Raw genomic sequence first — 24973 nt, 5'->3', positions numbered from 1 at the left:
GCAAACTACGATGGACCGTATGTTGTGATCGACAAAGTCAGCGAAGTGAACTATACTCTCGCGCGCCTCACGAACACTGGTAGACGTTCTGCTAGGACACAAGTCGCGCATGTCGCACGGTTGAAATCATGCACGCCACGACAAGCTAGTTGACTCGCCCAGGGGGCTTTGTCTGCGAGGGGAGGTATGTTACGTCGAAGCGCGTCAAAGGGACGCAGGGATCAAGAAGGGAGGGAAAGAGGAGAACGAAGACGGTGCAGCGGCCATTCCTGTTGTTCGTAGCCTGCCGTTCCTGCTCTCGCACGCCTGAATAAACCCCTTTTCCCCGTGCTTGTAACAATATATATATATATATATATATATATATATATATATATATAGATATATATATATATATATATATATATATATATATATATATATATATTTATATATATATGCGTGTGTATGTGTGTATGTGTGTATGTGTGCGTGTGTGCGTGTGTGCAGGTTTGGGTGTCAGCTCAGTCCTATCGCCTTCATTGTGCGCTTTTTCTAGCATCTCGTTCAAGCGGCTTCCCTGCGCGCCTGGTTTGTGATGTAAGAAAGCCGCAGTTGCCGCCCGCCCTACGGCGTTCTGAAAAGCTGGGTCCTCAGTCGGCGTGTGCAGCGCGCAACCAGCAGGAGAGGCGCGGTAAGCCGAACGAGAGTCTACGGCTGAGTCGGCATGAAAGGGTTTGAACTCTTTCCGCGCATCAACCCTTTGACGCTGGCTCCTGTATTGGCGCCAGAATTGAGCGGTGATTCGAGAGAACCGCTCCATTCTCGCGTTCAGCGAACCTTCGAAAGACTGCAGCCCAATTCGCCGGGAATGCCTGGCCAGGCAGCCCATATAAAGAAAAAAAAAGCAAATGAAAGAAAGCAAAAAAAAAAATGAAAGGGTGTTGAAGAGGTCGTGTTGAGGCTGCTGAAATTCCGTACACTATATGTAGCACGCAATCGTTCCGTCGGAAATAAATATGTTGCGTAATGGCTTGTTTCTGGAATTTGGTGCCACCTCGGGTTGGTGTAATTCTGAACACCTTAAAAGGTTATGTTATAATAGTACATGTTCCGTCACTGTTCTGCTGAGAAGCACCCCAGCAGTAGCGAAGAAAAAAAAATTACTTCAGAAATGCTCATTAGAGGGAAAGACGCTTTGTCTATATACGCAACCTACCCCTCAGAAGAAAATACACAAAATTTATATCCTTTTCCCGGCCAGCTGGTCAATTCGCAAGCAACTCGGCGTATTTTGGACGTGTCTTTCGCAAGCGTCACATTGAACCAGCCGGACGACTCTGCAGTCGTGGCTATTTTCTTCGAGCAGCGCGGCCGATGACAGCAGCTTGGAGTAGGCGTTCAGTTTAATGAGTTTTACATAAGATTGCATAATACACTGACACTTCGCCATTGAAGAAGATAGGTCCTCCTATCGAAACGTTGGTCAGCTTTTCTGAGACACCTTATCCCTGTTTATAGCCTTTATACTACACTGACACAAAGACGAAGTTGAACACCACATCGCGGTACAGAGCACCGCATGCAGAGCGCTGTTGTGTTCGCTCCGTCTTCGCGTGTTTCGCGCCGAGACATTTACCACATGCACTTTTGCCCTGGCCTTACGCAACATCAAGGTATTGCGGCGTTATCGCTTGCTATCGTTTATACCCCTAAGGTCACATGGAAGTCTTTGCCTACGTCAGATAATCCCCACCAACTGCACGTGAGGCCGCGGCGTGGAAAAGTGCTCACAGCGTGTATGTCGGTGGCTCCTGTCATGCTTATCTCCTCTTTCGTGCTCCGGCAACTTGTCAACATCGCTTATTGACGCGCGTCTGCGTCAGTGGGAAGTAGGAAGGTTCGGAAACGAGAAAATGAGAAATATTGAACATCGGAACAAACTTCAATATGGCTAGGTGGGAGAGTCATGACTCCGGCTCTGTGGTGTCCGAACACCTTGAAGAGCTGTTAGGCTCGGCCGATTCCTCTCCAAACACGACGGGAGGGGACATGTCTTCGAACTCCCCCTTTCTTTCGTTTTGATCTTTTTTTTCTTTTTTGCTCGGAGCTAATGGTTTTCCCGTCCACTATCTGGGTACCTACAAAAAATAATCTGAGTACCTACAAGTGACGGCAAATAGCACTGGCTTAGTTATGTCCAGCTTTAAGGTTTGCCTAAGGTTTCTTTAAGGTTTAAATATATTTAAGGTTTGCCTAAAGTTGCGTGCGACACCCTGTATATGGTGCATGCAAAGACTGACGAAAGAATGGCACAAGATAAAAAAAAAAACAGAGACCTGGTTGAGCTAAATATACAGTTAATCCCGGGGGAGCTCTGAGGACTTCGCTAAATGTTCGACTTAGCGACGCGTTCCGTGCAGTGAAGTTCGCGATGTGCGCCCCGTTAGGGCTTGAGCGAAAACGAGAGTAGTTCACAACGTTTTCATGAGGGCAGTGGAGCGATTTTGAGGGCCTATAGGGTTGCGAGCAGCGGAAAGAATGGGACGAGTGCACGGGGTACGAGGGACCTCGTGCAGTCCTTGAGCCTCTCATCGCTTTGAATGGATCCCCTCCCGCCATTTCCTCTTAAAACAGAATGGCGAGATTTTCATATGGTGTTTCTTTTTTTTTTCCCCTTTTTTCGCCTATGACGTCTTTTGATCTGAAAGTGGGACTATACAAAGTCTCTTCGGTAGGCCGAATGGGCGCTCATAAAGAAAACAGGAAACGCGGATATGGGTATTGCAAGCCATTATTCAAGTTCAGCGCAAGAGGAGAGAAAAAATGAACCTAAGCTTAGCGCAAGTTTTTCTATACCTGCAGGCGGTGTATCTTCGCCGGACAGTTCAGTTTAGCTGGAAATTTAATGACAAACGCGTCTGTTTCACACATTCAAGATTCTTTATTGGCGCTTCGTTCGCTTTAATAGCTCTCATCGTTATACAGGGTGTTTCGCGTATCTTGAGCCAAACTTTACAAATATGCAAAGGTCGCGGGATCGAATCCCGGCCACGGCGGCCGCATTTCGATGGGGGCGAAATGCGAAAACACCCGTGTGCTTAGATTTAGGTGCACGTTAAAGAACCCCAGGTGGTCAAAACTTCCGGAGTCCTCCACTACGGCGTGCCTCATAATCAGTAAGTGGTTTTGGCACGTAAAACCCCAAATATTATTATTATTACAAATATGCAAATACCGCGTAGCTGGACCGAACCGAGGTAATGTTGTTTGTCATCACTTGAAGATACTCAGATTATTTTCTGTATTCCGCCTAATTAGATAATTAGTCTTAATAAATTATTCAACTTATCGAATATTATAATTGGATGAAAGGTGTCAATGAGAAAATTGTAGCGCAATATGAAAAACACCCGATAAAGCTTCATGTTGCTCAAAACGTGCTACATAAAAGCATTCTTCCAATCTTGAAAGAAGCCCGCGAATACACGTAAAGTGCCTCGAGCTGCCAGTCACGGGGAAATTTTGCGTGTATTCGCGCGATTATTTCATGTTTGGAAAAACTCTTTTAAAGCGAAGCTTTCTTTGCTTCGTCTCCCGACTTTCCGGGCGCTGCTGCTGTGATGGTCTCGTCGCGCGTGCCTCTGGGTTTCTTGCAACACCACCAGATGGCGCTCGCCGCCCCGATTCCAGGATTTAAAGTTGGAAATGCGGTTGTTTGCTTGAAGTCAGGGTTACAATCAGGACTCGGTGACAACCAAAATGTCAGTGGGACGCCTCGCACTGGGCGCTCACGGGAGGACTACAAATGAAGCTGTGCAGGGTGATGTGGGTTGGACAAAATTTTGAAGTGAGGGAAGCTCAGAGTAAAATTGAATGAATGAATGAATGAATGAATGAATGAATGAATGAATGAATGAATGAATGAATGAATGAATGAATGAATGAATGAATGAATGAATATGTGTTGTTTAGTGGCACAAGGGCCAGATCAGAGTAAAATTATTTATGAAGAACGACTGAGGAATATGGAAGAAAGTAAATGGGCTGGGAGAGTGTTGAGGTATCTGTACAGGAAAAGCATTGATTCACAGTGGAGGAAACGAACTAGGAAGCTTACCAGCAAGTATGCGGCCGGTATGGTGAGCAACATGGTGACAGAGATCGTCAAGCGGAAAGTCAGAGAGGCTGGGTGGCGGCAGTAGAAACCTGCGATGGGTAAGTAATTAAGAGGAAAGAACAGAATCAGGAAAGAAATAATTCATAAAACTCAAAGCGAACTGTTTACTTTTTGAAGCGAGGTTAGGATGCCTTAGAACACGCACTTATAAAGCGAGGTACGTAGAACAAGGAATAAGAAGCATGTTCTTGCTGCGGTAGAACTAGGGAAACGATGGAGCATGTTTTATTATAATGTGAATATACCTGCCCAGTGGTCGATTTAGGCACCTCTGGCCTCCTTGAAGCCCTTGGGTTCAGGGAGAGATGGAGGAAAGCAAACATATCCACAATAGGGATTACTAAGAGGCGATTGGAAAACTGGTGGAAGAAAACTAGGGAAACAGACAACAATGGCAATGGCAGCCGAAGATGCCGCTCGAGTCCAAGAACTTCGAGCCGTCACCTGAGGCCACCACATCAAGAACTGCCGGACTATTCTTTACTAAAGTTTCTTCTTCTTCCCTATAGGGGTCCAGAAAGTTTGAGGATGGGAATTCCTCGTTTTTTTTTTCTTTTTGAAGATGGGTAGGACGTTAGGCAATATAACAACAAGAGCTTGGTGGCGCCACCCACCGCGCTGTTCCAGAGGGGATGGTTATAGCATCAATTCACTCATTCCATTCCATTTCATCCATTCCATTCACGGCCAGCGCCGCCGCGGCAGCGTTTGACAATTTGTGCGTATGGCACGTGCTGTGCTTGCTGTCCTATGCGACAAAAATGCAGGTGCTGGACTGTGAAGGTCGCGTGCTGGTATGTGATATTGTAAACACTACAACCGCCCATATCCTGAGGAGAGCGCTTGAAGCTGGCATCTCAGCAACGTGCTGGCCACGTATGCAGAAAGACCACGGAAACATACGTCAGCAAAATGGCTCCAAAGTGTACACTCAACGTCGAGGACACCCAGGCCCGGAAGAACCATCGCGCCAACAGGGGCATCTTCGCTATACGCAGAGAAACGTGGTGCAGACTGCGAATGTATACAATATATACACACAATTACATTATTTGAATTACGTACAGCCCCATAATTCAATTAAAGTTTAACACTTCTGCCACGATGCGATGAACCATGTGAGGCAATGATAATGCCCAACCCTCTCAGACATTATGAACAATTACTCACAACAACTCCTCAAAAAAGCACGTCTACCTGTGTGTTCTGTGAACTACGCAGACAAACAGCAGTGGTGTACGCAAGGTAACGGTTCACATCAACTCACCAGTCTCGGATTGGACTAAACGCTGAAGAAATTACACATACGGCGCCAACACCACGGCTAATTATCGTCCATCAAAGCAAACAGCATACAAAGCTTCGCTTACATTGATTGCCACAGTGCGTGTGATCCGCCGATCTTTATGCAGCATGTATTGAGCAACAGAAAGCTGTATCGGGAGTATTTCATGTTGCTCTATAATTTTCTCATTCACAATTTTTATCTAAACATAATAATTGAGAAGTTGCTTCATTAATTAGGACTAGTTTTAGGCGGAACGCAAAAAAAAAATAATCTGAGTATCTCCAAGCGACGGCAAATAACATTGCCTCGTTTCTGTCCAGCAACGTAGCATTTGAAAATTTTTTAAAGTTTGGCCCAAGTGAAACACCCTGTGTGTGTTAGCGTGATTTGTCTTCTGCCTGATCGGTTCTCATCGTTGTCTACTTGCATGCGTGTGCGAGCGTGCGCGCGCTTGTGCATTGCCAATAATGTTGTCAACACTGCTGCGTCATCTCTTGTTGTTCTGCTGCCGACATTGTTCATACACCTCGTAGACCACTGTTGCACGTTCGTTGCCCCGCCTCAGTGGCTTACAGGCAACAACGTTGCGCTGCTAAGCGCAAAATCGCAGGTTCGATTTCCAGACGCGGCGGCAGAATTTCGATGGGGACGAGTGTAAGAACATACGTGCATTTAGAGTGCACGTTAAATAAATCAGGGGATCAAAATTAATCTAGAATTCCCCACTACGACGTGCCTCATAATCGTATCGTTGTTATGACAAGTAAAAACCCAGCATTATTTTCTTTTAGGGGGGAAGGAGGGGGGGGGGGGGCGTGCGGATATTGATCGCTTTGACTATTATAATACTCATACTCATATGCAATACTCATACATAATACTCATACATATGCATAGGCTATAGCCTATGCATATGTGCCTATGAGCTGCTCAGTGATGCTTGCAAAGAATATGAAGAAACGATTGCCTTGTTTCGCTTCTTCCTGACCTCCTGTTGTTAAAAGAATTCACGAATGTATAGGGTTGTGGCAAATTAGTTATAACATGACTTCCTGCATGTAGGTCGTCAGAAATAACTAGGTGCTCACATATTTTACGGGGCTGTATACCACTTCCATGCTTGGAGTTGCAATGGCACAGGGCGGTTATTTGCTGTTCATGAGGAAAATAACAAAATTTGCTCGGGCAATACTACGAAGAACAAAAGGAATGACAACGACAAAGTGATCAATCACCAAATAAGCAAGAAAAAATATCACAGCGTTGAAAAAAGTGACATCTAAATGTCATCAAAACTTAACAATCGTACGTACCTATCATGAGTGCCTTTTCAAGGGAACGTTGTTCCGAAAACTCAAAGAACGCTTTGGTTTACTGTAGTCCAATCTATTTATGAGCCCTCAGGCACGACCACGAAATAACGTGGCGACCGACAACTATAGCTCGCGAGAGCTCCCTGGCGAGGGTTCTATGCGGTTCTTGCTGAGTACAACACAACGTTATATTCTTGTCCCCTCTACACGGTGAAGCGGTGCGATGGACTTTGACCCCAGGTGCGTGCTGGACACGTAACGGGGCATGCTCGGCACTTCCATGGAGAGGGTGCCGCGCGGCAGCTGTTGAACAGTCTAACCGGGCTCTTGCTCGACTTGGCTGTGGTCACACATTGGCAGCGACTGCCCCAGTAGCAGTTACGACCGTTTGGGTAGGTCAGCGCTTACCTTCAGGTAAAATAGCGCAAGATGAACAGAGACGATGGCTGATGAGGGCAGACCTGGCTCATCGGAATAACATTGGAGTCCTTCACGAGTACACTTTGCGAAAGGAGCCGCGCAAGCGCGGTTAAACATTCATCACGATCGCAAGAATCCGCTTTCTTGATTCGATAATGTGGCTGATGGATTAGATAACATAGGAGGTCGAGGGCTACCTATCATATCAATTTTTAATTAAAAATGCTCATGGCTCAAGCGAACATGTCTCATGCCAAGTGCATCGCTTGCTGATTAAATATTGCAGCCTCGGTATAACAGAAAGTCATTATTCATAAAGAAATGTAATACTCGGTTGCTTGGTATATGTTCGTTAACATCATTAGCTGCGTAAATAAACTGACCCGTCACACCGGACGACATTGGCAGGATTTGGCTTCTTCTATCCACGCATGATGTGCCTCTATTTGCCCACCTGCTTAGGTTAGCAAAACCAAGCTATTCTGATATTTATTGATGGCATGATTCTTCGGTAAATACAGGAGACAGCTTGGCATTACATGCGCGTATACGTAATGATCTTCAACTAGCACTTTTGCTGATTTCATTGTGCATAAAACGCTAGGGCAGAGGCTTCTGGGATGGTATTTAAAGGGAGATAACAAAATGAACTTGAATTACATGCTCACGTCGTCGGCAGTTTGGAAGTTTCCCTCCGTTTTTATTGCCTTCACTTACGTTTACCAGCTTCCTCGTGCTTGTTGGGCAGTTCTTGGACGTTAGATTATCAACGACGTCTATGTACTACCCTTATCTGCCTCTTCTGCAACAAACAGCTGCCTTTGCCCCAATGAATGCACCTATCATTTTCGTTTTTTATATGCATCTCGAAACACCTGGCCTCTCGCCAGAAGATAAGCGATATACAAAAAAGTTAAGCGATATTGGCAGATGTACATGGGATGTATGCCTGCTGAAGGCTGCGTATACTTCTGCACGAATTCTGCACGAATATTGCGCGCAATGAGCAATGCACAACGTAGTCGCGTGCTTACCAAGGTAAATATACCTGGTAGTGAAGCTTCCGTAAGAGCCCATACGTTCAAAACATGGCGGTCCATCGCCGGTTCATGGGGCTTAGCGCCATCTGCATGTGGAGGGAACACTTCCGGCGGAAGAAAAAATAACGCGACGCCAGATGCGTTAAAAACAGAAGTGACGTCATTTTGTTTTCGAAGGCGCGAAATTTGTTTTGTTGGCCTCCCTTTAGAGCTATATATTCAAATGCCCCGCCATTCGACTTGATGGGCGTTTCGAGCTTTCAGCGCGGAAAGCGATGCAGGAAAAGGCCAGCCGTACGGTTGTCGAAATCGCACCCCTGCACAAAACATAATTGCTTTGGACACCGAGGAAAGCTTTAGGTGTAGAGTGCTGATCCTATCGTGGAATGCCAAGCCGTCAGCCAGCGCAGTTGCACGAAAACAACTAGACAATTATCTGGCAGTCGTAGCTCACTACTTTTGAATGAACAGGTTAAGAAGCGATGAAGCTATCAGCGTCACTAAATTCAGAGAAACTTCGCCAAGCAAAAAAGCACAACGTGTGAGGGGGGCGTATTTCAACAGGTGAACTTTACGAGCGCGCCTTTCTCTACCTTTCAAGAGGTGCATTGCCCCCTGTAACGATGGGCGCTGAAAAGAAATGTATTTATTAATAGTAATAAAATTAAATAAACTTGTATTTTCTTAACTCGTCACGAATATATAAAATACCCCAGGAATTTTATTTTCGTTCAATGATCCTAACTGTGTCTCGCTTGAATTAAAAAAAAAACGCTTTTTTCTTTCCCAATGTTTGGTCCCTCCAAACATAGTTGAGCTCCGATCACTGCTCCCATAATTACCCTTGTTGATGCCAGTGACAATTTGTATTGAACCGCATTTCACCCGAAGCTTCGCGACCTGTTTGGATCGACCTTGTGGTTTCTAGCAAAGTCAATTCACATGGCCGCAAAGGCGAGGCTTAAATGCGGTTCCAAACCAATGAGCGGTGACATCAATTATGGTTGTGCGATAAAACCGCGACTACATCTCGCGGGGCAAAACACCACTGGATGAAAATTATGCATCCTATACGTCACCAACGAAGACATTCGAAAAAGTACAAACAATGTCATCAGAACAGGAAAGTGTGAAGTCACAGGCTGTTATATTTCATTCATGAATAATTTTAAATACTAGATTGTGCAGGCTCGCTTAAATTTGCTCGTGGCGATGCATGCTGCGATATGCCGAGATTGTATTATCGCATTTAACCCTGTAATGTCGTCAAAACTCCCTTATGCGTCGCCATAAAAAGTAACTGGAATATGTAACGTATTAACCTGATAAGATATGGTCAGTCACATTAATTTTTAACTGTATTTTTTTAAATATTATGCTTTAGTTATGTCTTCAGTACCAGAGAAAAACTACAGGTGGCACGCATGCTGTGTTAGTAAAGACTAAAGGTTTTGGTGAATTATCTTAATGTAATGTTGATTTTAATCTTAACACCGAAATAACGTATATCTGTTGGTACTAAGGACACCTGCATATGCTACTTAGTTAAAAACCTGCATGAACCCATTCCTCTTCATTCATGCAAAGCTCTCAAGGCGTGCTGTTGTAGAACGAGGGATATAAATACAGATGGGTGTATTAAGCTTAGATTATGACGCGATGTCGTGGCGAATATTTTCACTTACTTACGCTTAAGTTGTATTGCTGTGTGCTCTGTGTATGCGATGTGATGGGAGCTGGCGCAGTAGACAACTTGGCGCAACAAACCTCGAACAGCAAATGTTGATTTTTTTTCCACCGAGAACTTGGCCCAGCCAAATGCAGATGGCGCTGCCGTGCCTCCACAAGTCGGCTACACTCTTAAAGAAGTTTGAATCCTTTGGGGCTTATCTTTCCCACAACAATAATCGTTATCTGCCTTACTTGCGCTTAATTTCTCAAAAACTCTGCGCTCGCTACTTTCCCTGTCACCAACAGGGAAACTACTTTCACCAACGCTATGTCACGCTGGTGACGTGCATGACGTTCATGTCCTGGAAGTACTGTACGCGCAGCGTTAAAGAAAGGAAAGGCGTGCAAGACAGATGACAATTATTGTTATAGAACAAGATATGCCCCAAAAGAGGTAAACTTTTTTAGAAGTGTAGGTGACGATTTGTCTCCGCTCCGTGTCAAAGGGGGTGCCGATGAATCATCATCATCAAGCTACCATTGTAGGACGTATAGGCTTCTATGACAGCTTCGCTACTATGCGTATATATACGTTGGTTACTGGTTGCTCTGAACAGCCCGGAATCGGTATTGGCCTCGAGGAAATACCGCGGCGCTATCTTTTAGAATATGTGCGTGACGTAGAGAGCGACATCACGTGATACCAGCTGCGAAGTGTTCGGCATCTCCGGCGGTTTAGCCATGGTTAATTCTGAGCGTTTGCATATTTGAAGTGTTGTACGTGTGGCGTGCTGCTGTAAAACAAGCTAGCGTGTACATACCAGTTTGGTCAGCAAAGGTTTTAGCGAGCGCGCAACCTAATGCTTTCGTATTGGCACTTCGCAAGATTTTTCATAAAAGAATTTATGCACCCTCTTGCCGCAATAGCAGTACTGTTCGCAGCTGGCACGGTTATTTATCGCCGATATATTATAATATGTGGAACTTCAACCGCTCATATTTTTGCCTTCTCAATCCGCGCTTCCAGCATGCACGCGCATGCAAATCGCGTGCATCACTGCGCTGGGTATTTCGACTGTTGTCATATCACGCGAACACACTGGAAGTCCCACGTGCATCGCTTGCCCGACTCTTACGATCACCATTATTATTTCCCTTTCAGAGTCTTCATCGGCCGAGCATCTCGCTGCCGCTTCGTTTTGGAATACGTGTCAAACTCACACCGGGCTTGGTCGATTGCGTCCGGCACTGCGGCACTGAGCAGTAAACCATGTTGTGTGGACAACTAAATTGCTTCCTTGGGAACGAAACATGTTATCTATAACCCTGCTCTCAAGGCTTCAATCGCCCAGCCAACGAGCTACGTTGTCTGCAGCCAAAGGCGCGAAGGTCCAAACGCGAGTCACGTGATGCCATTTTCTAAGTCAGAGTGATAGCAGCGGTGGTCTCTTCAGTGGTAGCCCTCGAGAGGAATAGTTATTGGACCCTTACTGAAGGCACAAACTCCGATTACCGGCTTATCTTCAACATAATCTTTCGTCTGAATTGTTGCGTTCGTTTTGGGCCATCCACATATTATGAACCAACTCACGAGAAATCACCGTTGTTGCGATACATGCATCAGCATGTACTACTTAGTTTATCCGCAGTCTCATCGCACTAAAGGTATACTTTGCGTGAACATCGTCCATCTTCTGTCGGAAATGCTATGTCACGCTGATGATGTGCATGTAGTTCATGTCCTGGAAGTACCAGACGCTGCGCGGTCGGTATTTTGACAGCGTTTTGTTTGAAAAATTCAAGAAGTGTGGACAATCCCTAAGGGGTACAGAGATAGGGGGCTCTAATTTATTTATTTATTTCGTCAGTAATACCTCACACTTCAGGAGAAGAACCGAGTAAGAGGAGCAATGCAGTTCAAGATACAAAGAAAGGTGCACTACGAATCATCGGCAAGAGGAAGCAATAACGCATTTAAAAGTGGCAAGGCCGACCATGAATGAGAAGTACAAAACACGCTGTATCAAAACGAAGAAGAAACAGGAAGAAAAATAGCACTAAAAAGTGCATAATCACGTTACCGTGCGTGGTATTGCAGAAACAGTTGAAGTAGGTGTAAGAAAGCGAAAAGGCTTTCGTCCTGCCAGGGACGTTATACATAGCTCTATTATAGAACAGAGGAAAATAAAAGCAATGGAAGAAAGGAAAGACAGCACTATTATTGGCTCATAGTATGTAGACGTATTTGTACTTCTCAGCGGACGCTCATAATTGTGCAAGCCGGAATATTGTACGCGCGCGATGTATACGACAACGGCTCTCAGGTAGGCACGTGCACCACTTCAATAATGGGAAAATACAAATATTCATAGCCCAGTGTAGACAAAGTGGTGGCACCTCTACACGCAAAGGAAAAATATTTGTGTTGAAAGGGGATCCTGAAAGCCCGTGCAAACACAAATCAATTGCAGAAAAAAAGGTAGAAAGAAAAAAAAATGGGCGCGTGTGTATTATTACATAATGTGCGTGGACTGTTTGCATTTGGTGCTCTACCCTTGAAGCGAAGTAAGCTTCGGCGCGGAGCCGTAGTTTTGATCTAGCGCAGCAATAGCCCAAGCATCGCTTGTGTATTCTTCAAATAATATTCCCATGAAGCAGAGGAGCTTGTCGCCGGAAATTCTGCTTCGGTGACGGATATGGCGTCGTCAAGCGTACTTCTTGTAGTCGTAGCCTCGCTCACTGCGGCAACTATGGTTATGGCCGGGAGATTTGATTTTGGTGGCAAAAAAGAATGAAGTTAACTGAGAGAGAGGCTGCAAGAAAATTCAGAGGAATCTCGCAATACAATGTTGTGGAAGGAGTGAACTAGAGACGGGGCGAACGGAACAAAATCTCTTCGTAAACAGTGACGCCATATTGGTAGACGCGGAAGAAATATAAGATATTATTTGCAGGTACGTACGAGACCGCTGTTCTACATAAAAATACTTATTAGCATAACAACGAACGACGTCCTCCTACACATGTGTTCTTTAATTTACGCTATTACTCGCAGAAAACACGAGCGAATCGCTTTTTGTTTTGTTTATTATTCGACAAAGCCAAGGCCTCGCTTTTCATTTTCGTCAGCGCATCTCAATCCGTTGTTGCTTAACGAACAAAAACGAAGAGAGAGAGAGAGAGAGAAAGAGAGAAAACCACTAAGAAGAAAGAGCCCCGCGCTCACGTTCAACGTGCCTGTAAACGTTGTTTCTGATCGCGTCGATAACATTCATAACAACCCATGCAGGGCAAGAGCTTAAGTTTAACAGCGCGGGGACCTCGGTCCTCCTTCCTCCCATGTCGCTTGTATTTCTGTCGTTGTGTTTATTGCGTTTTTTGCGTTTTTTTCCTTCTCAATTCTATTGCACTGGCATAGTTTGCAGTCTGCTACTTACACAAAATTGCTCTTTTTGTTCACGGAGAAGGAGTAAAGAAGTAACAAATCTCAGCAAGATGGCTGAAAGTGCACTTCATGTGCAAATAGGCTGCACAAATTAGTAAGGACAGTAACCATTTGATCTGAGTAGTCCGTTTACCGCAGCAGTGGTGTTTCGTCGATGCTGCTGAAGTTTCGTGCATCTCTCGACCTCTTTTAGGCACGTAACGGGAGGAACACGGGCGATAAGATCACTTTTCTGGGTCACCTCTCGTACAGATTTCTGCGCTTATTTTGAAAGAGCTCCTTAAAAGAGAGAGAAATAACACGAAAGGAACCGAAAGAAGATCGAAGCCTGAGATCTCACACTAAGTGCTGTCTCTTGAGTTCTTCTATTTATATTTTACAAGGTACACTGAAGAAGCTTACCTAATATTCATTATTTACACAAACGACTATAACCACCACTAACCACCCATTTGTTAGGCTTTTTTAATGGCTTGGTGGTTTTAAGCGGAATCGAAGTGCTAATCAGAGGAACATGTCCACTCAAGGAAAAAAAGTGATAGAAACAGCATGAAAGGTCTGTACAACAGAGCAAACTTATTGCAACAGTTTTTTATGTTAAAAAGTGACTGAAATAGCGAAAATACGTATTGTTACCGAAAGTTACCCTCCCCCCTGCGAAGGCTGCTCGGCTTTCCCTGTAGTCTCACTTCTCAGTGTTCTTGGCGTGGGAACTCATGCGTTTTTAGAGATTGCTTAGATCGAAGAATTCTGCTTACAGAATTACCACTCTCTTTCGGAAGTAACCGCGGCAGCTGTAAACGATTCTGGGGATGAGCGTTTCGTTGAGTCAGAAAAGATGTTCTTTTTTTATCGGCAACCTCTACGCTAAATTTTGATTAGATTGGTTGCATTTAAAAGAAAAAAAGTTATACCCGAGTGATTGTAACAAGTAAATTTTCAATTTATGTTATTTATAATTTTTTTAATACTTGAAAATTACAAACTAAAGAAAGTCCAGTATTACGTTTATAACTCTAATTTAAAAAAAGAAGCAATATATCACAATTCTGTAACATGCACCTATAACACCTCTAAAGCGGACAAATGTGGTGTGGTTTACACCGATGTGAAAGACACCCCTAGTTTGTGAGTAGGCCTACAGCAAAACCCTTCTGATGTTTGTAACACATTTACGTAAGCTATAAATTCGTATATGAAATTCGTACGCTTGAGATGTTCCAACAGATGCAGTTTAAAGAAACTGTGATAGGTGTTTCTGGTGCAGAGTTACAGATATGTAAATTTTATGCTTCTCATCAATCAAAATTCCGCTTCATTGAGTTGCTAGGATTTGACGTTCTCTCTCATATCCAACAATTTTTTTTTCAAATGAGTCTATCGGTTGTCTCAGGAAAGCATTTCTTCATTTTGCATGTATTTGAATAGAGAAATCGGAGTCGCCCCGGAGCTAAAGTTTCCTCTGAAGTGCTAATCGAAGATACCGCCCAGCGTCGTCACACCCGTCGCAACGTCTACCCTTTGAGAACCACAGTGTATGTTTATATAAGTACATACGTGTTTTTTACACGTGGGAAAAAAACGAAAGCTTTCTTTTCTTTTTCTTTTTTATGTGAGGGGGGGAGAGGTAATGTTATTTGTAAGGAAGTTGTTTTCTCTACAAGAAAAAAATGTTTTGAAGAAGAATCTTAATTTGCTTAATTTGCTAGAATCTCAATTTGCTACAACTGGAAGGAGAGGCTATTATAGCTTAGCCTGCTAAACTATTGCTGTTTGTTATATTCATTATATAAGCGGTAGACTGCTGTATCCAGTATGTTTCCTTGAGGAACACTTGCCCCTAAATCGAGCAACTCTGTATTCTCCGGAACACGTTGCTTCCTGTGCTTTAAATAGGACTTGAAAAGGGCAAGGCAGCAGTTTCTGCTCTTGTCTTCGTGAGAGCATCAAATGCTGAAGGAAAGTAATTAAGTAAGCCTACATTACCATCTATGATTAACAATCGTCGAACAAGAAGTCTCGCTAAAGCCAACGTTTCGGCAACGGGACTTGTCGAAACATTGGCGCCAGCGACATCCCTTGTTCGAGCACTTTTAATCCTTTCAAGGATCCATCTTCCTGCGAACTTCTGTCCTGTTTGGATACATTATCGACACTGTGTGACCACGCCGAAGGAATACAAGAGGCAGGCGTTGTCGCCTTATTTTTCCTGTGCAAAACGAGAGCGTCGTAACAACTCATTTGCGCCCCGCTGTTTCTCGGAAACGGCCCAGCTCGGCTGTCACTCACACTGGCACATCCTTTGCGAAAAGCGGCTCCACGCGTCTCTGTCCTCTGCCCGACCACCTGGTGTGCTCGGGAACGACGCGTGGCCTCTCGTATATCGGTGCCTGGTTTCTCCGGAAGTGCGCGCATAAACTCGGTATTTATCATCGCGGGCGGAGAAGATGGGGACCAGGAACGCCTATTCGGACAGCGGCGGTTTGGGACAGGAATGGAACCCGGTGGTGTCGAAGCCGTGCGGCTGGAGTAATGGCTTTTTCGGCCAGTGGCACGGACCAAGTGGAGCTTGGACGTGCATCCTGGCCACGAGATGTTCGCGCGAGCACCGGGCATCTTAGAGCTAACTTCCGCAGAGGTTTCTTTGCCCATGTGCTTTTTTTAAAGCGAAGCTTTGTTTGCCTCTTCCTTCTACTTTTACGCTGCTTGCTGTTGCTGCTGCTGCACGCCGCGTCGGGAGGTGGTTCAGAGCTTGTATATACATGGAAGGAGTGCGGAAAAAAGGCGAGTCGACGCAGAAACTCGTTTGGACCTTTCCATCGCGTCGCATGTGCACAAGTCTCTCTGGAGCTCCCTGGGTGTCGTCATATTAGCTTTTTGACAACTGTCATTATCCGTGACCCCCCTCAAAAGCATTGCAGGAACTGCCACGCTTACGTTTCTACTAACGTGCAAGCCTAGAGGAGGGGACGTGGATAGAACTGTAGACAAGGGGGGGGGGGGGGCAATTAAAATCTTAAAATTAAAATTAGGCAATTAAAATCTCCTGATTTGCTAGTTGCAAAACTTTTTAGGGATGAAGAATCTGCCCCAAAGCACTTTTTCTGTTTTCAGCACAAGCATGAGGAAAAAATGATGTGAAGCACAAATCTGGGTCTCCCTTTGATAACTGCACCCAGTAAACAATAACAAATGTCTAAGAAGCCCCAAGAAAAGCCGAAGTGATGGCGTCGTTGGCCAATCCGGATGGACTAAATGCCGTTAGGAACTTGCCGGCCGTTATTTTTGATGCAACGCCCTCAATAAAGACGGGTCAAGCCGTTAGTCACAGATTTCATTAAGAATGACCTACGGAAGGTTGAAAGGACACTGTCGAACGCTAAAGCAACTCTTAATCGGCAACATCGTCCTGTCCACGTATACGGAAGTAGGGGAAGTATTAGCATGCTGAGCCGGTCACGCATGGAGCATTGTGAAGATAGGAAAGTAACCTCGCCCGTGAAAGCGCCCGTCAAAGAGAGAGAGAGAGAAAAAAAAAACGTATTCCTCGAAACAGTGGTCCCAACTTCATCCCTAGGGATGCTCCCAAACCCTTCGAGCGGGGGAGGGCGGCGCGCTCATTTCCCTACGTATCGCGTGCCCCGTCCCGCCGTTATCCTTTCTGCCTATTTGTTTCTTCGCTCTCCCCGAAAATCTCCGGTGCCTGAATGGCGCACCTTCTGTCCTCCTCTCCAGCGTCGCTGCGTCGCATCCACCCGACAGATGGCGCGTCGTGCACTGTTGCCGTTTATGTGTTTTGCCCTCGTGCCTTCTTTGCTTTTGATTTCGCGCCCTCTCTCGCGCTGGACGCGCTCGCGCGAACCTGTGCCCATGGCTTGCCGCACGGAGGACGAGTCATCGCGCATTATGGTACGCCCACACTAGCGACAAAAACGCGCGCGACACGCCGCACGCGGCAAGCGACCGCGCGGCAGCCGCGTGCGGGCAAGTCCACAGTCGCGTTTTGCGGCACGCGGCAGCGTCCCGTGGAGTCCCGCGTTGTCTCGTTCCATTCGATACTTCTCGCGACAACGCGCTCTCCGTTCTGCCCATTTCGTCTTCCATCGGAAGTGTCTGTGTTTTTTTGCGCCACTGCCGGCCACGCTCAGGCATGTCGGATACGGACGAGGAGCTACTGGTGACTGTGAACACTATAATACTTGTTTGTTCTTTACTTGTGCGACGCCTACGTGCCAGACAGCGGGCGAGAAAGTTTTGAGTGCGGTACAGGGACACTGAGGGCAAGGCGCGCACTCTGCTTCCCCACCTTCACCAATTACTCACCTGTCATGCCAAACTGCTGTCCATAATGTGCCAGCGGTTGGCGCGCAGCTCCTTGTCCGACGCTCGATTTATCATATAGGTACGCATATCCGCGAACGGTTTCCAAAAACGCCTCCATTGCGAGGCGAATTCTTCGTCAACGCCTCAGTGGCGGTGTGGTAAGGCTTAACAAAAACAGCCCCCTTGACTGGAAATGGCCTCTGAGATTTTAAGGCGCGCGTGTCACTGTTCAGTCTCAGAGCCCATAGATTATGATTCTTTGCTTATGCGACAGGTGGCGCCACAACAGCGCGGCTCGTAAAGCGGCTCGCTTCTGATTGGTGGACGTTTCGCGTCTGCCGCGAAAAATGGGTCTCGCACCCATTCGCGCGTTTGCCGCGCGTTGCTGCCGCTTTTCGTGAATCTTGCCGCGCGCGACAGCACCGCTCGCCGCGCGCGTTGTGTCGCGCGCGTTTTTGTCGCTAGTGTGGACGTACCATTACGCGCCGCAGCGCGTTGTGCGCGAACGATTGGATTTAGCGCAGATTCGCGCGTCACTAAAAGTCAGTGACGACAGTGGGCTGGCGCTTTCCATATGATTTCGTATGTCGCGCTTCATGCTGCTGGCGAAAGAGATACGCCTGACTGGGGCAGAGGATTCAGTGTAGAGTGTGGCTGACGATGTCAACGGAGGGGCATTTACGCACCGAGGCCAGAAAGCGAGCCATGAAGGGACGTGATGTGGAGGTTTAAAGCTTTAAACATTGCGTAAATGTTAGGCAAGGTGCAAAAGTCGCACCTTGTTATTATAACTTTTGCGTCGGGAAGGAACATTCTGGTCGCCAAAGCAGAATAGCGAAGGGCTCGACCTTAATGGGGCACTGGAATTTCCATGCATTGTGGCAATGAAATGGTCCTGAAGCCTTTACCAGCGGCTATCAGTTTCGGCTATTGCGTTTTTCATTTTCCATCTCCTCCGTTCCTCCGTTTACCGCGATGATACCCAGTGTCCTGCTGCCCCTTGGCGTTACACTCCCACACTGCACGGGCTTTTCCCCCTCTGTGTCCGCACTCGATGTCGTACAGCTGTGGTTGACCGGTAACGTATTCACAAGAAAGTTCTTACACTAGAACTGTTTGTAAGAGTAGATGTAAGTCAATCGTGGCATCGGATGTATGATTAGCGAAAGCTGCCGGCCAAAGGCAACAGTCATGACGAGCTAAAAGCTTTGTCAATTCGGAAGCCGGTGCGGCGCATGCGACGCTCGGCCTGTCATACCTAATGTTGGACTTGCCCACATCCCTACTTTATTTACAATATTTTGGCCGATGCATTTGTGAATATGACTGACCATCCGTTCAAGGAAACCGAGCAGGCCTTTTACCTTCATTTCAGTCTCGGAATACATGAAGGGAAATAATCCCGATTTCTTCCGATACACGATTATTTTATCTGTGACGCAGCGGAAGTTATAAAAATGCCGAAATGGTGTGTTGCGGTTCCTTTCTTTTTTCGATACCACTGTCCGGAATGTAATACGTAGAACAAAATTTCAACGCACTATACATAGACGGTTGGCCATTCCGTTTTCGAACTTGAACTTGTGGCCTCGTGCTCCACAGCAGAATTGCTTGTACACTGCTGCACTGTCAGGACTGTGACGACCCAGTTTATTGTGTTGTAGATGTAGTTTTCATTAGCAAGGACTCGTAATATTGCTTTGGTAGTATTCAATAACGAGAGAGAAGCTTACTTCTACAATTAATTTTGTAACATTATTAAGCAGGGCTAGCTGGTTCTGATTGAAGTTATGCGTTGTACTACCACAAGAGGACACAGAGGAACGAAAAAATATCGGCAGACCGCTGCGCGTGTAGTCTCTCGCGTGTGTGTATCCAAAGACGAGCACAAAGAAACGAAAGCAACAAGACTGTGTGCTGAGCGGAGCGCACCACCTTGTTCTTTTTCTTTCGCGATGTTTTAATAAGCACATTTTGCGTTGCAGCGCATCTTCTTCCCAAATGAAAAAAGAAGGACAGAGGGAACCGGCAAGATCCTTGGGAAATAACTCCTACGCGCATAGGTGCACAAAATTCTCACGTTAAGATTGAACACCAGTGTTTCCTTCAGGAGGGATATACTTTGAATTTATGTCATAGTGCAGGTATCCGCCTGCCAGGAATGTTTTGTTGTTGTCGTTGTCACCTCCTTGCAAAGTACAGCACAACACATCACGATGGCTCAGTGGCTCTGGCATTCTACCGCTGACCACGAGGACGTGGGTTCAACTCTAGGTACCCGCAGGCGCATTTTGATGAGCGCGACATACAAGAGCACACGTATGCAATGCTTTGGATGCATCTTAAATGACCCCATGCCTCATACTTTCTTACGATTCTTTCCATTTTCTATTCTTTTTGCCTACTGTCATTGTCTCGCACGCGTAAGTACTCTCCCCTATCGCTGGGATCGGCCACTCAGAATAGGAAGAAAAGAATCGTTGCAAGGAAGGTTCCAGCGGGCCTTCTACAATGCTGTTTCTCGTAGTTCCTGCGTTGCTTTGTGACCCCATCAATCACTCAAACTGAGGCCCGTATTCACGAGAGAGGATAGGCTCAGTTTCGATGCTGAAAGTGAAATGATCCTTTCAGAATCAACGCAGAGCTTAAATTTTAGGAATTAGATAAGAGAGAAACTAACACAGAATTGAAATAATTACTACGTGAATTGGTTCAATACCTTCCTTTAAACATTTCCGAAGTCCAAAGTGCCCATACAACCTGTTTAACGTTTACCTATGTAATATATGTAGTATATTCTTTCATGTAATCACATTTTTTTCTCCCTCTCCGTTGCTTAGGGTTTTTTGTTTTAGAAACTGCCCTAGCACCTCGTTAGTGCTCGCCACCGGGTACGGCCCGACAAGTCTCCTCCTGACTTGGGTCGACCTGCCAAATTATCTGTACATGTTATATGGTGAAATAAACATTATTATTATTATTATTATTATTATTATTATTATTATTATTATTATTATTATTATTATTATTCGCTGCACAACTACCAACCTCATTAGCTAAATTTACGATCCATGCCTCTCAAGCAGTGTATAAGGACAGCTGAATGTTACTTATTTTGACCTCAATAACGCGTTTGATGTCGTCTGCCACAAAATACTCCTTCAAAAGTTGACACAACTTGATCTGCACTTCTCTGTCACAGCGCTGATAAGAAGCTACCGACGCGACCGTTACTCCTACGTTAGTGTAAATGGTCAGTCGTATGAAGTTCATGCGGTTACAAGTGGAGTTCCTCAAGGGTCTGTCCCGGGCCCTCTTTATTTCTCGCTGTTTATTAACGACGTTTCGGCAGTCATTCAAAACTCTTCAATTTTGTTATATGCTGATGACGCGAAACTTTTCAAAGCGGTAAGAGATGTTAATGATTGCACCGCTCTTCAGAAGGACAGTGCAAATTTTGCGTCGAGGTGTGCTGAAAACAAACAGGCCATAATTGCATCAAAAACGAAAGTTATAAGCTTCACGCGGAATTGAGGTTCACTAAGGTGACTGTTTGGGCATGTTGGTATAGGACATGAATGCAGCTTTTTGAGCACAAGACGAGGGCGAAGAAGCGGCTGAGACACGAGCGCAGACTTACAACATTGTTTTGAAAACGAGGAAAATAATGTTGTAAGTCTTGGGTCGTGTGTCTCAGCCTCTTCTTCGTCCTCGTCTTGTGCGCAAAAAGCTGCGTTCACGCGGAAGACTAGCAGGACACTATTTCCCTATAGCGTTAAAGACGTTCTCCTGCCAAGAGCTGAGGGAATGAAGGACCTTGGAGTGCAATTCGGTAGTTCTCTGAGTTTCTCGCCCCACGCTCAACACACGAGGCAGCGTGCACTTTGAACGCTCGGCACAGTACGTCGGGTGACGAGAGTCTTCAAGCAACCTAGGCCATTTGTAATTTTATATAAGAGCGTATCCCTTTCCGTTCTTGAGTACGCCTCCGTGGTTTGGGGCGGCACTTGTCGATCAAATTGTGAACTTCTCGAAAATGTGCAAAAAAAAGTGCACATCTATATTTAAATATCGATTCTGTCAAAAGCTTTTCATCTCCATAGAGCTAACACAGCCACTCACGTCACCTACCCTCACCTGTAGACGCAACAAATTCGATGTTCTCTTTCTTCACAAATTAATAAATGGAAAAATCCTCTGCTCGCACTTGCTTTCTAATCTGCGCTTTTAGATTTCGCAGAAAGGCACAAGGAAACAGTGCGCCTTTGAGCCTTAAGATTTTTGTGACCCTCTATCTTCATGCCTAACTTTATTATTTTTCTGAAAGGAGTTGCAGAGGAATTTCAATAACCGAACAAAAACTCACATATCTGTTGCGTGTTCCGTCACTCTGTAATCCTTTTTTCTGTTTCTCAACTTTTGCTTTGTATTCTCTTCATGTACACATTTTATACTCTGTTCAAATCTGTATTCCCGAAATTATTATTCTTTTCTTTTTGGGTGCGTGTGTGTGTATGTGTATGCGTGCGTGAGCTTGCATTGATCTTCCTGTGGATTGTTTCGCCAAGTGCGCCAGCACCAAGACACTCGATGTTGTTCCTGGGCACTTTAATAAACACATTTCATTATTATTATTATTATTATTATTATTATTATTATTATTATTATTATTATTATTATTATTAATATTATTATTATTATTATCATCACCGTCTTCGCTTTCTGCGCATTGCGATGGCAACCGGGAATTGACAGCTTACTGAAAAATATATTGAAAAGTGTTCCTATGGCTGTGGCCAGATTTCAAGTGACAGTTCATTTTCAGCGTTAGGTTTTCCTTCATTTCAGTCGTTATTTAAGCAAACTGTTGTTCTTCGTCATTTTTGGAACGACCAACTCAGAGATAAATATGTAGCCCCTCGACTTTTGAGGGACAACATTCGTTTCAATGTTCCTCGTTCATCAACTAGGTATGGCGAGGCACGGCGATGCGTCTATGTGCCCAAAATCTTTAATGATCTACCTGACGAATTTCTCTCGGTTCAGTCAAAAAAGATTTTAAAGAAAATGTCATCTTCCATTTGAGTTTTTTAATGTATGGGTATGTGTTTATTTGAAGTAATTTGGTTGTCTTAACCTGTACATCTATATTAGCTTACAAAAATGTTCACTATGTTCCCATAACTTGTTTTTAATTTTTGTATTTTGTTCCATATAAGCATAAAAAAAATGTTCACTATATTGGACTACCATGTATTAATTTTTTTGTTTTGATCTATATAGGCGTGAAAATATGTACATGCTACATTGTATTTTTCCTTTTGTTTGCACAATGTTTTGTCGGCACTAAGGTTACGCATGTATGTACTATCGCGCTCAGTATGAGCTACACCGCGCGAGCGCGTGGCCGTGCGCTCGGTATGGTCGTACAGTGGCCCCGATAGTGGCGTGCTTTCGAGCTATCTGGAGAGGGTGTAGCTGTTCCAGCAAGCTCGCATCACCTCCATTTGCTTGCTTTCCCCTTCACCCTCGTTTAGACTGGTTTTGATATCTGTTTCGAACATGATAACTGTAGCCGTAGGTGGACGCCCAAACTTCGTAATCGGGCCAGCGTCGGTCCGCACAGTGGGTGTTATCTGGTGTGTCATGATAGAAAGGAATACGTTCGTCAGCTCGCAAAATGTCCCGGGTGCCCGACAGTGATCGACTTCTTAATTCATCTCAGGTTTTAGCATTTACAGCATGCAAGCTGTCTTAGTGCAAACCAAATTTTCTTTTTTATTCGGGCTGAATATATCTTTGACTGACCACACGACCCTTTCATGTCAGTGCACATTAAAGAACCCCAGGTGGTCGAAATTTCCGGAGCTCTCGACTACGGCATCTCTCAGCCTGAGTCGCTTTGGGACGTTAAACCCAATAAACCAAGCCAAACCACACGACTTTTCGGAAAGGCAATTAAGTACCCTAGACGAAAATAAACTGCACACGACCTTGCGTTTATGTATGTAGGAAAAGTATCCTCTGGATGAGCTGACTGGAAATTAGTGTATTCTGGTAATACCGGCAATGATCGGCGAAATCGGGGTTTGGGGCCATAGTGATAGCGCACTCTAAAATTTCAGAACCATTTAGTGCATCTTAAGAAGGCGTGGTGTGTTTTGGAGCCATCACGCACGGTGGGAAGTTTATGAAGACGACGCATGGCCCAAGGAGTTGCGGCAAATGAACAAAGTAGGTTGCTTCTCGCCAAATGTGAAATGTTGCTATAGTACGGAGAACGGCGATGGCAGCAATGGCAACGCGTTGCCGCATTAGCACCGGCGCTGTGCTAACACTGTGTCGAAAGCAATGCACGGCCCACGTCGTGGCAGCTTCCGCCTTTACGCAGGACGCTGAGGCGCATTATCAGTGCTAAAATCATGTCTAAACGCACAGCCCTAATTCTTGGACGAAGAAAGCGATGTCTTTGATAACCTGCGCACGCCACGTCTGGTCGGTGGCAAAAGTGCTGCATGATCTTGCAGTTTCTGCTTCATCGAAATGAAAGTGAACAAGAAACAGGTAAGGTGTCCTTCAGATAAACGGGGACGAGGGGTTCCAGCGCGCTTGCTGGAACAGCTACACCCTCTCCAGATAGCTCGAAAACACGGCGCAATCCGCGCCACTGTACAAATTGCAGAGCGCTCGGCCACGCGGTCGCGTAGTGTAGCTCACACTGAGCGCGATAGTACATACACTGACTTCATCGCTGTTGCCGGCGCTGCCGGCCCATAGTCACACAAGCCCTTTAGGCTTCGACAGGCCCGCTTACTATGTATTGTTTCTTGTGGTGCATAAATAATAATAATAATAATAATAATAATAATAATAATAATAATAATAATAATAATAATAATAATAATGTTTATTGCCACACAATATACAAAACAACACAAGCAGGCTGGTCTAAGCCTTAGTCGGCTTGTAGGACCGTGCCAATGAATATGATAGACAAGGCAAAAAGATGTACAAAAATTGATGACAGATGAATAAAAATAAAATAAAAAATAAAAAAATGAAAGGCAAAAAATTAAAACGAACAAGATAACATTTGGTTATCTACATATAACAAAAATTGAAGAGGTAAATATTGCGATGCAAAAAAAAACAATGTACAAGAGGGTAATTTTACTCAGCTGCTTTAAGATGTGTTTGAGCGTTCTTTTTGATGTCGCGTTAAATATCTCTTCTGGTAATTTATTAAATATGTCAGGCACATAAGCACAGCGTCTGGCCGCGCCATACCTTGTGGCTGAACGCGGAACTACATAA

At 45.1% G+C, this 24973-nt stretch overlaps 1 protein-coding gene across 9 annotated transcripts in view; it reads right to left on the bottom strand.

The window, feature by feature from the left end:
* The window catches only part of LOC135896226 (neurogenin-3-like), a 181285-nt gene that overhangs the window by 25911 nt on the left and 130401 nt on the right, over nucleotides 1–24973 (bottom strand). For 5 of the 9 annotated variants that reach the window (XM_070532871.1, XM_070532867.1, XM_070532868.1 and 2 more), the window contains one exon: nucleotides 4100–4188. The exons of 2 other annotated variants lie outside the window; for them this stretch is intronic. The gene's annotated coding sequence lies outside the window, so the exon portion shown is untranslated. Of the gene's footprint in view, nucleotides 1–4099; nucleotides 4189–9905; nucleotides 9993–24973 lie in introns of those variants that run through there. 2 more of the 9 variants (XM_070532878.1, XM_065424592.2) reach the window with 2 other exon arrangements.

This window comes from Dermacentor albipictus, chromosome 1, assembly GCF_038994185.2.
Source record: "Dermacentor albipictus isolate Rhodes 1998 colony chromosome 1, USDA_Dalb.pri_finalv2, whole genome shotgun sequence".
NCBI classification, from domain to species: domain Eukaryota; kingdom Metazoa; phylum Arthropoda; class Arachnida; order Ixodida; family Ixodidae; genus Dermacentor; species Dermacentor albipictus.
This window is presented reverse-complemented; position numbering and strand designations above follow the sequence as displayed.